General features: G+C 44.5%; 1 long non-coding RNA gene across 1 annotated transcript; it reads left to right on the top strand.

Annotated features, from left to right (window-relative positions):
* Window positions 1–12,198: 12,198 nt before the first annotated feature.
* On the top strand, window positions 12,199–13,270 carry LOC118688596 (uncharacterized). Its single transcript, XR_004980483.1, has 3 exons — window positions 12,199–12,278; window positions 12,992–13,073; window positions 13,192–13,270. It is a non-coding gene; the product is annotated as an uncharacterized LOC118688596 (long non-coding RNA).
* Window positions 13,271–14,426: the final 1,156 nt, after the last annotated feature.

The raw sequence follows: 14,426 nt of genomic DNA on the forward strand, positions 1-14,426 counted from the left end.
GCGGCAGCTTCCCAAAGGCGAAGATGCAAGCCGCACCATGCAGGCACAGTGTGGGCAGCCTTCAGACTTAGAGAAAACAGTACTTTACCACTCTCTCTTCCTTTTCCATGGTTATTCTATTCGAAAAGAACGAGTTTTGGACAAGTATTTTTTCCTTCCTGCAACACTCTTTGCAGACCTCTGTTCAAGTTTAGAACATGATTTTGGATGTTTTCTTTCCTGGTAGAGTTTCTCTTTGCAAGATATGGTGGAAAAGCTTTTTGCTGAGTGTTGAACGACAAGAGCCGAAGAAGACGCAGATACGCAGCTCTCCGAAGCTAAGTGCCGGTCCCGGGCTTCTTTCGGCAGAAGCCGCTCTCAGGAGCTCCCTGCGCTCGGTACAATGTGGTGCGCAAAGAAGCCGCTTCTTCGCCTCCGGCAGACGGAGAGAGCGGCAGCTTCCCAAAGGCGAAGATGCAAGCCGCAGCACATAGGCAAAGGGCGGGCAGCAATTAGACTTAGAGAAAAGAGTACTTTACCACTCTCCTGCCTTTTCCATTGTTATTATATTCGAAAAGAACGAGTTTTGGACAACTATCTTTTCCTTCCTGCAACACACTTTGCAGACCTCCGTTCAAGTTTAGAAAATGATTTTGGATGTTTTCTTTACTGGTACAGTTTCCCCGTGCAAGATACGGTGGAAAAGCTCTTTGCTGAGTGTTGAACGACAAAAGCCGAAGAAGACGCAGATACGCAGCTCTCCGAAGCTAAGTGGCGGTCCCGGGCATTTTCAGCACAAACCGCTCTCAGGAGCTCCCTGCGTTCGCCACAATGTTGTGCGCGAAGAAGCCGCTTCTTCGCCTCCGGGAGACGGTGAGAGCGGCAGCTTCCCAAAAGCGAAGATGCAAGCCGCACCACACAGGCACATTGCTGGCAGCATTCAGATTTAGAGAAAAGAGTACTTTACCACTCTCCTGCCTTTTCCATTGTAATTATATTTAAAAAGAACGACTTTTGGACAAGTATCTTTTCCTTCTTGCAAAACTCTTTACAGAACTCCGTGCAAGTTTAGAAAATGATTTTGGATGTTTTCTTTACAGGCACAGTTTCCCCTTGCAAGATATGGTGGAAAAGCTCTTTGCTGAGTGTTGAATGACAAGAGCCGAAGAAGACGCCGATACGGAGTTCTCTGAAGATAAGCGCACGTCTTCGGCGTCTTTCAGCAAAAACCGCTCTCAGAAGCTCACTGCGCCCGACAATGCTCTGTGTCCGAAGAAGCAGCTTCTTTGACTCCGGGAGATGGAGAGAGCGGCAGCTTCCCAAAGGCGAAGATGCAAGCCGCACCACACAGGCATAGTGCGGGCAGAAATTAGTCTTAGAGAAAACATTACTTTACCATTCTCCTGCCTTTTCCATTGTTATTATATTCGAAAAGAACGAGTTTTGGACAAGTATCTTTTCATCCTTGCAACACTCTTTGCAGACCTCCGTTCAAGTTTAGAAAATGATTTTGGATGTTTTCTTTCCTGGCCCAGATTATCTTTGCAAGATACAGTGGAATAGCTTTTTGCTGGGTGTTGAACTACAAGAGCCGAAGAAGACGCAGATACGCAGCTCCCCGAAGCTAAGTGCCGGTCCCGGGCATCTTTCGGCAGAAGCCGCTCTCAGGAGCTCCGTACGCTCGGTACAATGTGGTACGCAAAGAAGCCGCTTTTTGCCTCCGGGAGACGGAGAGACCGGCAGCTTCCCAAAGGCGAAGATGCAAGCCGCACCACACAGGCACAGTTTGAGCAGCATTCAAACAAATAGAAAAGAGTACTTTACCACTCTCCTGCCTTTTCCATTGTTATTCTATTCGAAAAGAACGAGTTTTGGACAACTATCTTTTCTTTTTTGCAAATCTCTTTGCAGACCACCGAGCAAGTTTAGAAAATGATTTTGGATGTTTTCTTTACTGGCACAGTTTCCCCTTGCAAGATACGGTGGAAAAGCTTTTTGCTGAGTGTTGAACGACAAGAGCCGAAGAAGACGCAGATACGCAGCTCTCCGAAGCTAAGTGCCGGTCCCGGGCTTCTTTCGGCACAAACCGCTCTCAGGAGCTCCCTGCGCTCGCCACAATGCTCTGTGTGCGAAGAAGCCGCTTCTTCGCCTCCGGCAGACGGAGAGAGCGGCAGCTTCCCAAAGGCGAAGATGCAAGCCCCACGACACAGGCACATTGCTGGCAGCATTCAGATTTAGAGAAAAGAGTACTTTACCACTCTCCTGCCTTTTCCATTGTTATTCTATTCGAAAAGAACGAGTTTTGGACAACTATCTTTTCCTTCCTGCAACACTCTTTGCAGACAAGTTTAGAAAATGATTTTGGATGTTTTCTTTACTGGTACAGTTTCCCCGTGCAAGATACGGTGGAAAAGCTCTTTGCTGAGTGTTGAACGACAAAAGCTGAAGAAGACGCAGATACGCAGCTCTCCGAAGCTAAGTGTCGGTCCTGGGCATTTTGGCCACAAACCGCTCTCAGGAGCTCCCTGCGCTCGGCACAATGTGGTGCGCAAAGAAGCCGCTTCTTCGCCTCCGGCAGACGGAGAGAGCGGCAGCTTCCCAAAGACGAAGATGCAAGCCGCCCAACACCAGCACAGCTTGAGCAGCTTTCAAACAAATAGAAAAGAGTACTTTACCACTCTCCTGCCTTTTCCATGGTTATTATATTCGAAAAGAACGAGTTTTGGACAACTATCTTTTCCTTCCTGCAACACTCTTTGCAGACCTCCGTTCAAGTTTAGAAAATGATTTTGGATGTTTTCTTTACTGGTACAGTTTCCCCGTGCAAGATACGGTGGAAAAGCTCTTTGCTGAGTGTTGAACGACAAAAGCCGAAGAAGACGCAGATACGCAGCTCTCCGAAGCTAAGTGGCGGTCCCGGGCATTTTCAGCACAAACCGCTCTCAGGAGCTCCCTGCGCTCGCCACAATGTTGTGCGCGAAGAAGCCGCTTCTTCGCCTCCGGGAGACGGTGAGAGCGGCAGCTTCCCATAAGCGAAGATGCAAGCCGCACCACACAGGCACATTGCGGGCAGCATTCAGATTTAGAGAAAAGAGAACTTTACCACTCTCCTGCCTTTTCCATTGTAATTATATTTAAAAAGAACGACTTTTGGACAAGTATCTTTTCCTTCTTGCAAAACTCTTTACAGAACTCCGTGCAAGTTTAGAAAATGATTTTGGATGTTTTCTTTACTGGCACAGTTTCCCCTTGCAAGATATGGTGGAAAAGCTCTTTGCTGAGTGTTGAATGACAAGAGCCGAAGAAGACGCAGATACGCAGCTCTCCGAAGCTATGTGTCGGTCCTGGTCATTTTGGCCACAAACCGCTCTCAGGAGCTCCGTGCGCTCGGCACAATGTGGTGCGCAAAGAAGCCGCTTCTTTGCCTCCAGGAGACGGAGAGAGCGGCAGTTTCCCAAAGGCGAAGATGCAAGCCACCCAGCACCAGCACAGTTTGAGTAGCTTTAAAACAAATAGAAAAGAGTACTTTACCACTCTCCTGCCTTTTCCATTGTTATTATATTCGAAAAGAACGAGTTTTGGACAACTATCTTTTCCTTCTTGCAACACTCTTTGCAGACCTCCGTGCAAGTTTAGAAAATTATTTTGGATGTTTTGTTTACTGGCACAGCTTCCTCTTGCAAGATACTGTGGAAAAGCTTTTTGCTGAGTGTTGAACGACAAGAGCCGAAGAAGACGCAGATACGTAGCTCTCCGAAGCTAAGTGCCGGTCCCGGGCATCTTTCGGCAGAAGCCGCTCTCAGGAGCTCCGTACGCTCGGTACAATGTGGTGCGCAAAGAAGCCGCTTCTTCGCCTCCGGGAGACGGAGAGAGTGGCAGCTTCCCAAAGACGAAGATGCAAGCCGCAGCACATAGGCACAGTTCGGGCAGAAATTAGTCATAGAGAAAATAGTACTTCACCACTCCCCTGCCTTTTCCATTGTTATTATATTCGAAAAGAACGAGTTTTGGACAACTATCTTTTCCTTCTTGCAACACTCGTTTCAGACCTCCGTTCAAGTATAGAAATTCATTTTGGATGTTTTCTTGACTGGCCCAGATTATCTTTGCAAGATACGGTGGAAAAGCTCTTTGCTGAGTGTTGAACGACAAGAGCCGAAGAAGACGCAGATACGCAGCTCTCCGAAGCTAAGTGCCGGTCCCGGGCGTCTTTCGGCAGAAGCCGCTCTCAGGAGCTCCCTCCGCTCGGCACAATGCTCTGTGCGCAAAGAAGCCACTTCTTCGCCTCCGGGAGACGGAGAGAGCGGCAGCTTCCCAAAGGCGAAGATGCAAGCCGCCCAACACCAGCACAGTTCGAGCAGCTTTCAAACAAATAGAAAAGAGTATTTTACCACTCTCCTGCCTTTTCCATTGTTATTCTATTGGAAAAGAACGAGTTTTGGACAACTCTCTTTTCCTTCTTGCAACACGCTTTGCAGACCCCCGTGCAAGTTTAGAAAATGATTTTGGATGTTTTCTTTACTGGCAGAGTTTCCCCTTGCAAGATACGGTGGAAAAGCTCTTTGCTGAGTGTTGAACAACAAGAGCCGAAGAAGACGCAGATACGCAGCTCTCCGAAGCTAAGTGCCGGTCCCGGGCATCTTTCGGCAGAAGCCGCTCTCAGGAGCTCCGTGCGCTCGGTACAATGTGGTGCGCAAAGAAGCCGCTTCTTCGCCTCCGGGAGACGGAGAGAGCGGCAGCTTCCCAAAGGCGAAGATGCAAGCCGCACCACACAGGCACAGTGCGGGCAGGAATTAGACTTAGAGAAAAGAGTACTTTACCGCTCTTCTGCCTTTTCCATTGTTATTATATTCGAAAAGAACGAGTTTTGGACAACTATCTTTTCCTTCTTGCAAAACTCTTTGCAGACATCCCTGCAACTTCTAGAACATGATCAGTGATGTTTTCTTTACTGGCACAGTTTCCCCTTGCAAGACACGGTGGAAAAGCTTTTTGCTGAGTTTTGAACGACAAGAGCCGAAGAAGACGCAGATACGGAGCTCTCCGAAGCTAATTGTCCATCCACGGCGTCTTTCGGCAAAAAGACGCTCTCAGAAGCTCACCGCGCCCGCACAATGCTTTGTGCGCAAAGAAGCCGCTTCTTCGCCTCCAGCAGACGGAGAGAGCAGCAGCTTCCCAAAGGCGAAGATGCAAGCCGCCCAACACCAGTACAGTTTGAGCAGCTTTCAAAGAAATAGAAAAGAGTACTTTACCACTCTTCTGCCTTTTCCATTCACAATTTTAATCTAATAAAAGGAGTTTTCAACAACTTTCTTTTTCTTCTTGTTCAACAATTCGAATACCTATGTGCATCTTTTAGAACAAGATTATGGATGTTTTATTTACTGGCAGAGTTTCTCTTTGCAAGATATGGTGGAAAAGCTTTTTGCTGAGTGTTGAGCGACAAGACACGCAGAAGACGCAGATACGGAGCTCTCCGAAGCTAAGTGCTGGTCCCCGGCGTCTTTCGGCAGAAGCCGTTCTCCAGTGCTCACCGCGACCGGCGCAATGCTCTTTGTGCGCAGAAGCCGCTTCTTCGCCTGCGGGAGACTCGGCGAGCAGCAGCTTCGAAACGCGAAAAACAAATATTAACAACACCGGCAATGTGTCCCGGGCGTCTTTCGGCACAAGCTTCGCACCGGAGCGTACCGCCACCGGCACAATGCTCTGTGCGCGATGAACTCGCTTTTTCGCCTCCCGGGTAGTGAAAGAAGATGCATAAGCTTAAGACACGATTGCTTCAATTGTTTACAGGTTTGGCCGCTCCTCTCGATTAATTTTGCCATTCCTGACAACAGGCGTCGCTGTTGGTCAAGCTTTGAGTATGCTTAATAAGTTGGGATGCTGGGTGGTCAAACAACTCAAGGTAAGATCAGTGAATTTAAATCAGGTTCTCACTGATGTAGATACCATTAGTCATTGCACACTGCAAAATATAGCTGCTCTAGTTTTCTTGTTAGGACATGGGCACGAGTGTGAGGATTTGGAAGGAATGTGTTTTTTGAACCTCTCTAACCATTCTGCAGTCATTCACTGGAAACTCAAACAAGGACAAGATAAGATGAAGAAATTGATTGGGAATGAGAGGGTTACGCGTGAACGGTTTGAGAGATGGCAAACAACTCGATGGTTGCAAGATCTTGTAAAGGGAACTTTGTTGTTACTAGTAGTCATTATTATATTGCTTCTTGTTATTCCATGCATCATGAAAGTGGTGAGCGTCTTGGAAGAAAATAGGGTGGGAAAGGGTTTAGCTGGTGCAAGACGAAGAAGGGGGAAATTGTAGCAATGTATCTGAACCTCTTAGACTAAAGGGTGCACCAGCCATCCAGCTGGAATATGTTCTTATCAGAATTTTCTCAGAGCCCTCTGGAATTCATCAAGGTTACTAAGACATAAGCCGTGCTAAAATAAGAAAGAGAAGCTGAGAAACCAAATTCCAAGACTACAAGAACTCGATAACGGGGGGCAGCAAAGCGCCTGGACTGTAACCAAACGTATCTTCTGAGAGGTGCACACAGAATGCGTGGACATAACAAAGGCACCAAGATAAAAATGCGGGCCTAGCGTGTGCAGAGATTTAGAATGTGTAAGTGCATCATGTCAACAATCAACGGCTTCTGCTTAATCCTCTTGCTCCGTTGTCCTGGAGTCCTGAATTTCCCACAGGGAAGCCCTACTAAAAGGGCTCTGATTTTAATGATAGTTGCTGTCTAGACGATGAATAATGGGAATAGTTCTTTCAAATCCTTCCCCTGCTGACATCTGTAAATTTCATCTTTTCCTGATTGTACTGGTGGCTATACATTAGTTATGACTAGAAAGGAATGAGTTTTAGGGATATGTTGCAAGGAAATTGGTAGCTCTGCTTCCATTTCCATTGTCTAAGAAGAATTCTGATTCGTTTTGGACTTTTCATAGACCTCTGACTAGATTGCATTTGTCTTTGATTGAGCCCGTAAATTTTAGGCTACTAGGCTTGACCAATGAATAGAAAAGGGAAAGTCACACAGCTTAGGTGGTTCCCTTGTCAACAACTTCTCAGTAGTAAGGCGATTTCTGTCCTCAAGTTTGTTACTTCAGCTAGCAGATTATGCTCACTCCAAAAGAAGGTGAGAAGTTTGCTACCCTAAATGGTCCGATAATTCTTCCTGCTTCTTTGTGACTCTTTTGTATGATTGGATTCTGTATTATTGGAGTTTGTTATAAAAAGTTGGATTAAATTGCGTGCGTCCGCTCTTGGGGGAAACAGTATTTAGCCAATAACATCTAGGCTTTTATCGACCTGAGATTGTCTGAACAGACGGGACGCTTTAAACACAGTAATTCCTGCTAGTTCCAATTCCATTTTTAGACTCGACAAACCGAATGGTAAACCTGCACCAGTAGGGAGGGACATTGGACTTTCTCCTTTTTAGAGAGAAACTAATGAAAAAGTTTCAGCAGAATCATAGCAGGCTGTAAAATAAGAAAAGCATCATGAAAAGAGGCCAATCCTATCCTCTTAGTATTGCTAGTTGTGATTGGACATGAATGAAACATGTCAACTCTGTGTTCCTGGGTATCACATCAGTAACAGCTACTTCAGCTGCTGTAGTTGTCTCCTAAAGCTAAGAACAGAATCTGAAGAATTCCATGGTCACAATTCACCCTGTGATGGTGACAGGTGAAAAAGGAGTGGAAGGTGCAGGGGTAAATTAACTTGAATGGCCTATCTAAATCAGCAGCCTCTGATTTCCTGAAAACTTCAACAGGTCAGTTGACCTGTTGGGATTCTTTTAATCTTTGGTCATGTTTTTCTTGGGGTTCTTGTAACCTTTCCCCATTTGTTCAGCCTTTGCCCTCAAGCCTTTGCTGACATTTCAAGTATCTCGACAAGCTGGAAATGTGTTGTCTTTCTTTATCATGTCATAATTCCCTTCAAAGGGTTGTTTGCCTCAAGTCTTATTTTTGCTGGTTTTCTGCTAGTTCGTTGTCAGAGGGCAGCAGGTGCTTTGTAAGAGCAAGTACACAATCCTATAGCTTGCTTTTCTTTTGATTTGGCCTGTCTAGAAAACTGAAGGACTGAACATTTCCGACAGGATTTTCTCTCCCCATTATGTTTCACTGGAAGGGCAGATGCAAATCATCTACTTAAACTCTTGGCACGGAAAAAAGTAGTGGTTTGCTGCTGCATATAGGTAGAAGCTTACAAAAGGAAGGCCTTGGGCTGAGGCCCAATACTTTGGCTAAGCAGAAAAGGACTATGGGAAGGTGAGGCCGCTGAATCAGAGGTAGATCAACAAGTTCTAGAATCGTCACATATTCACAGCGTGGTGTATGATGGTTGGTTGAATGAATTTTGTTATGGCTTAAAGCTGTGGAACTGATAAAGGCCTGAGTGCTTCAAAAGCCTGGTTTTTGCAAAAAAGCAGCTCTCCTCTGCACCTGCCTGGGGACTCTGCATCACTAGGGAGCCTCACTCCCAGTTTGCCAAGGAGATGATCAGTAGGAATGTTGCAGAGCTGCCGTTTCCATATGAACGGAATGGCAAAGAGTGAAGCGGTGGGTATTTTTGGGCTTTAATACAATGCTGCTGCATTGGTGCCAGTTTAGTCGGTTTTCCATCAGTGGCCTTTCTGTCTAGAAGTACACTGCCCAGAGTCTTTCTAGCATGTGATGCCATTTCCTTCCTGTTGTTTTAATACCTTCCTTCAGTTGAAAGGATGATACAATCTTTACATTTTGAAGATCCCTGTTAGGAAACACTATGCCAGAGGAGTCATTGCTCCCTTGTCTTCTGCCTCCTTTGTAATTTTCAGAGACTCATTTCAAATTTCTGCTAATGTCAAGAAGAATACTGAGAATACTCAGCAGGGTTGAGGCTCTCAGCTGCTTTCCTCTTTCATACTGCTTCATACTGTATGTGACTCAATGGCCTGGTTTTGTCATCCGCATTTTGCTGTGATCTGTGAACACAAAAAGAAGTCTTTGTTTTTTGCAAGAACTACCCCTAGGAGGATTTGTGTTCCTTTTGATTTCTACGGTGTTAGCCCTGTTGCAGAAAAAAAGGAGATTGTACTCTCTTCTTGTGCTCTCATTCCCTCCTCTCTGCTTTGCATGTCCTAGTAATCTACCGCCGTGACTCATTTGGCATCATCTCATAGTGCAAATTCTGCACAGTTTCATGGACTTACAAATGCCAGTTGCCAAGGAGCTTATATAACCATTCAAAGATTAAAGAATTGTAGGGCTGGGCAAGTTCAGCTGCTGAAACTGGAAGTGGTTAAGTCATGCCATATTAAAGAGACAGAGCAAATCAGTTCATCTAGGACTTTCAACTGGACACCTCTGAGAATAACAGCTTGACAGCAATGACACAGCCATCTTCCTAGCTGTATTCCAGAAAGAGAAAAGGGACACCTTCAATGGTTAAGATGTTTGGCATGAGAAAACAGCAAGAAATGTAGCACAAAATACTTGAGCCAGATAAAGTGCGTTTTTCTCGTGAGAATTTTGCCGTTGTTCCTTCTTGTCTGTGCCTTTACTTTTCACAGAAGACAGGGGGGGCATTTAATTATTATTGTTCTTTTGTTTTCTTTTCTTGGCTTCCCTCTTTCCACCTGCCATTAACAATTTTTGCCTTGCTTTACTGGCTTCTCTTTCTTTACTTATAGAAGGTTACATGAGGTCCTCCAACCTTGTCATAAACATTCGCATACAGTGGAAAGGAGTAGAAGGTACATCTAAATGCACAAAACAGACCCAGAAAAAGAGAGGTTTTTTACAGTCTTCTGTGAGAACAAGATATCTTTGAACTGAGTAATGCTTTAACTTTTAGTCCACTCTTTACTATTATTACAAGTGTTTGGCCTTTAGTACATAGCCCTTGAAATCATCCAGCCCAATATTTTTGGCTAATTTTTTTTAATTTCTCTCGGGGACTTTGTTTCTTAAGGAATAGTCCAGAGCGAGAGCGTCCACGGTAGAGTTATGCTGCCATAATAAAAGCGTCGTAAATTCTGGTACAGTTTGTGCTGGTAATACGTCTAGGAAAGAAAGGTTTTACATCTTTTTTGACTTTCAAATGTAACCATTATTTGAAAAAGTTAAGAGTTGGGCTTTCCCCCCCTCCAAAATACTTCTCTCTGGAATGTTACTCAGGGATTACACATAAAAGCTCACCCTGTAAAATATGTTGCAGATAATCTGCAGTAAGCGCAGCTTAGCAGCTAGAGATGATTATGTGGGTTAAATGACATTCCTTCTGCGGTGATGGAAACTCTGTCTACGCAGACATACTCAACAAAAGTTACCATGGCTTAGCTCCTCTCCTAAACTTCATGTGCATTTTCAAACTTTCCAAGAAGGTGAATTCAAGCTCCTTCATTGCTCTCTGCTGGAGTCCCAAGAAAATATCAGTGTGCTTTTTGTCATTTACAGCTGTCATTGCTTAGCTCTTGAACATGAGACTCTCTCATGACTGATGAAAGTTGTCTAGTTAAGAGTGGGTCAAAGACACGCTCCTGCTCTAGAAGGAGATGAGAAGGTTTCTGCAGTCTTTGTCATCTCTACTGCTTGTGATTTCTATCCAAAACCAGTGGGAAGTTTTCTGAAGGCAGTCCAGAAGCTGGCAATATGGACAGCTTACAACCAAACACTTGCTGCACTGCTATCACGGTGATACCAGGAAGGACTTAAAAAATTTAGAAGGGCAAAGAAAGCAGTTGGAAGGAAAAGAACATTAACCATTATTCCATTCTTCTAATATATCCTCCTTTAAGTCATCATTTTCATGCAGTTTAACGGCTTGCGATGGTATCCCTCAAAAGGAAATCTGAGACAGAGTAAGCTTTTTAATGCAGTAGATGTGACACGTGCAGGCCAAGTTGCCTTTGTTGACATCAAATGCCAGTTATGCTTGAGCTACCCTTTGCTTAAGGTACTTCGCTTACACGAAGAATTTTACTCATCATTGAGCAAATTTTGCTGTCATGATTGAGTAAATTTTATTCATGATAGAATGAATTTTACTGTCACTCCGAATTTTACTGTCATGATTGGCATTGAAACTTTTCAAGGAAGGCTCTGGATAGCAATGTTTGTGTAAAAATAGTAGTTTATCTCCTGTATTTGTGTGAAGCAGGTAAGCCTTTTGCTGTCACCAGTGTTGCTTAACCTTTCATGTCATATCCCTCTTCATATCCATATTCTGCTGAAGGCTTATTAATCTGCTTTAAAATTGGCACGTGGAATAAGACTACTTTTCCTTTTTGAAAGCTAATGTCATTTGACCTAGTGACAGTAAATAATTCATTAATTGTAAGTCCCCAGCTAGCATCTTTTACGCATATTCTAACCTTCTAAAGAAGTAACAAAAACACTCTCCAATACTTGACTTTCTTAAGCACACAAAATGCTTCCCTCCTTTGCAGTTGGCATCTGGAAAATGAACCGCATCTCTGCAGTATTTTAATGTGCACCATATTTAACCAAGTAATTCAAAAGAAATAAAAAGCAGCCCCTTCAATTTGGAAATATTTTTGAATTGTTTTTGAATATACAAAACATACCCTTACCGTACGCATTGCATGCAGATTTAATCGTCGTGAAAGCAAACCCTATGTTTCTGTTTGGATAGCACGGTTTTCCAGTTTCCACAATTGTTCTTGGCACAGTTTTCTACTTATGTGACTGTTAGGACACTCGCAGGTACTTCTAAGGTACTGTAGTAAGCGGAAAAGGAGGAGAGGTTGTGCCTTATTTCTGGCTTCCTTTGGTTTTCGTTTTGGTTTTTTTCCACTTGCTCTTTTTCATGTCACCTTTCTAGATACTGTGATTTAGATTTGCAGTTTACTAAGCTGTGTTTTCTGTCTGGAATTCTTTGAAATTTCGAGAGGAACCCAACTGGTAAATATGCATCTTTTTATGATTTGCTAGCTACATAGAAAATCTTCCTGCTGCTCTAAAATGCTTTTATTTGATATGCATTTTTATCACCATTCCAATGAAAAGAAAAGTTCCTCTATTCACTGCTTTTGTACTGGATTCAGTTCAATGTGTGCTTACGGTGCAAAAAAGTCCTGCTGGAAGAAAGGATCTGCATACCAATTGACCAAGTCATGTGCTACAAGGGTCTTGAAAAGGTTCAAAGTTTCTCTACCTTTCTGGCAGTCTGTCTTCACAGCAGGACTTGATGAGGGATTTTGCTGGCGTTTCTTTGACAGAAAGCAATAACAAAGCAAGCAAGATGGAGCAGCAAAAGAAGATAGCAGCAAAAGGTACATTATCCCCTCTGTTATTTATCATTGTCGAAAGAGATTTTTTCTCGCCATGTTACATCAAATACCTTAGTAGAGCTAAAGACTAGAAAAACGCAGCTCTGTTCTGGTTCATTAAAAGCAAAGCCATCTGTGGACAGAAGTGCCCAGCGTGATGCTGGGAACTCCTAGCTGGTTTGAGTAAGAAAGTTTCAGTTTCTGGAGAACGGCATTTTCGGTGGGCTTTACTAGCGTGTCTGTAAGGAGGGGAGTTTATGTGCAGCTTTGAGCCCTGAGAGTGCCATAGGCAAAGAGACCCATCGTGTAGCTCTCTGACCAGCCACAGCACACTGAGGCATGATGGATTACTCCCAGAGTTCACGTGGTAGAAAGGTTTTCTGCCCCCGTGAAGGACGACACATCCATTTGCTTGACTAGAGCCATTCTGTATGTTACAATGGTAACTTGAATTCATCAAGTTTGTGCTATTTGTACAATGGCAGTGAGCTTGGATTCTTAAGCTTCTCGTGTTTGACCTGTTTCCTGTTTCAGTAAATAGCAAAACTTCCAAGGACTGCAGCGACAAGAAGATGAAGCTGCTAGTGTATTTCAAATCTTTGCCTAATAAAATGGTGATTTTTGCACATATTCGCAATGGAAATTTACGGTACCGAACACCAGCTCTGCTCAGGGCAATTCTGAAATTGACTTGAGCTGTTTTCCATGTTTCTTAGCAGGTGAACTGAGATACTTCTAGCTTCCAAGGCAAGGCGTTTGACAGCAGCTTGAAAAAGGCCCAGGCTGTTGGATGAAAAGGTGAAAAAACTGAGGGAAATGGGGGGAAATTTCACTTCTGGTTTATGTCATAGATTCAGCCAGATGATCAACAAGCATTAGTTTTATGAGGTACCAGCGTAGTCTTTCACTCTTGCAGATCCCCAAAAGCTTAACCATCCAGCACCTTCTTCCTTGCAACAAGTGCCACAGCCAAAAGCCAGGCCTGGCCGTCACCTTCTCCTCGCAGCCTACAAACTCTGCCAAACGTACTGGTGATTCTCACTTTCCTTCTCAGCTACATGGACAAGCACATCCTCTCCATGTCTCCGAGTCCTTAGTGAAACCAAACAGCGGTTCACCTTCAAACAGCTCAGTGTGCCAGGACAGAAAGATTTCACTGACCTGTCCCCTTGCTTTTTCCTTGCAGCCTTTTATTTTCAGAGCACACACCGAGGGATTGCACTTTGCTTCTCAGCTGAGTGCATTGCCATATTGCTAGAGTCCCACACGTCCATCTCCTTCTTGCACTAACTGCTTCTGTTGAAAAATGCTGATGTGATGTGCTTTCCTGCTCAGCTATTCACACAGTCACATTCTATGTCCTGCTTGCAGTCTGAATCTAAAAGGAGACGTTTCTGACTATGTCTCACAGACACAGATGTACCAGGATGAAAAGGTTGCTTGGACCTTGCCACTTACGTTCGAAAACATCCATTCACTCCACAATCAAGAGACACTTTGCTTTACATCCTGCAAACTTCACTCACTCACACACACACACACACGAGAGCTACGCACTTTCTTTCTTTCTTTCTTAGCTGCACACACTCACCTATTTCCCACCTTGACCTCTCTACCACTTCTCCTTCGGCCTTGCTGTGCATGGACATTTCCTGTTAAGATACCCATTGTGTTGCCTATCCCTCCCCCACATTGCCTTGCCTTTCCTACCCAATCTTGCATTTCTTGTCATTGCTGACAATTCCTTTCTTTTCCCTTGCCTTCCTGACCCATGCATGTCCTTCCCTTGCCCTTCATACCAAGCCAGTGCCTTGTATTGACTTGCTCACCTATCCTTCTTTTCCTTCCCATTTGTCCAGCTCCAATCTTTCATTTCCTTCTCCTTCTAGGACTCTTATTGCCTTGTCTCCCTCTCTTTTGTGTTGCCTGGCAAAGCCACCACTTGCCTGGCCTTGTCCTTGAACCCCTTCCTTGCCTTGCATTACCTTGCTCATCAGTCCCCCACCTGGAATTCACCACCTCTCTTTTTGTGGAATCTCTTCAACATGCATTGCCCTGCCTGCTTCTCCTAGGATTCTCCAGGCTTCCACTGGCTTTTTTTTCTCAAGGCCCCAGCGTTTCAGGAGCTTGTGAGAGGAAGCCTGGAGGAGG

The sequence above is a fragment of the Molothrus ater genome, chromosome 8 (assembly GCF_012460135.2).
Source record: "Molothrus ater isolate BHLD 08-10-18 breed brown headed cowbird chromosome 8, BPBGC_Mater_1.1, whole genome shotgun sequence".
Lineage (NCBI taxonomy): Eukaryota > Metazoa > Chordata > Aves > Passeriformes > Icteridae > Molothrus > Molothrus ater.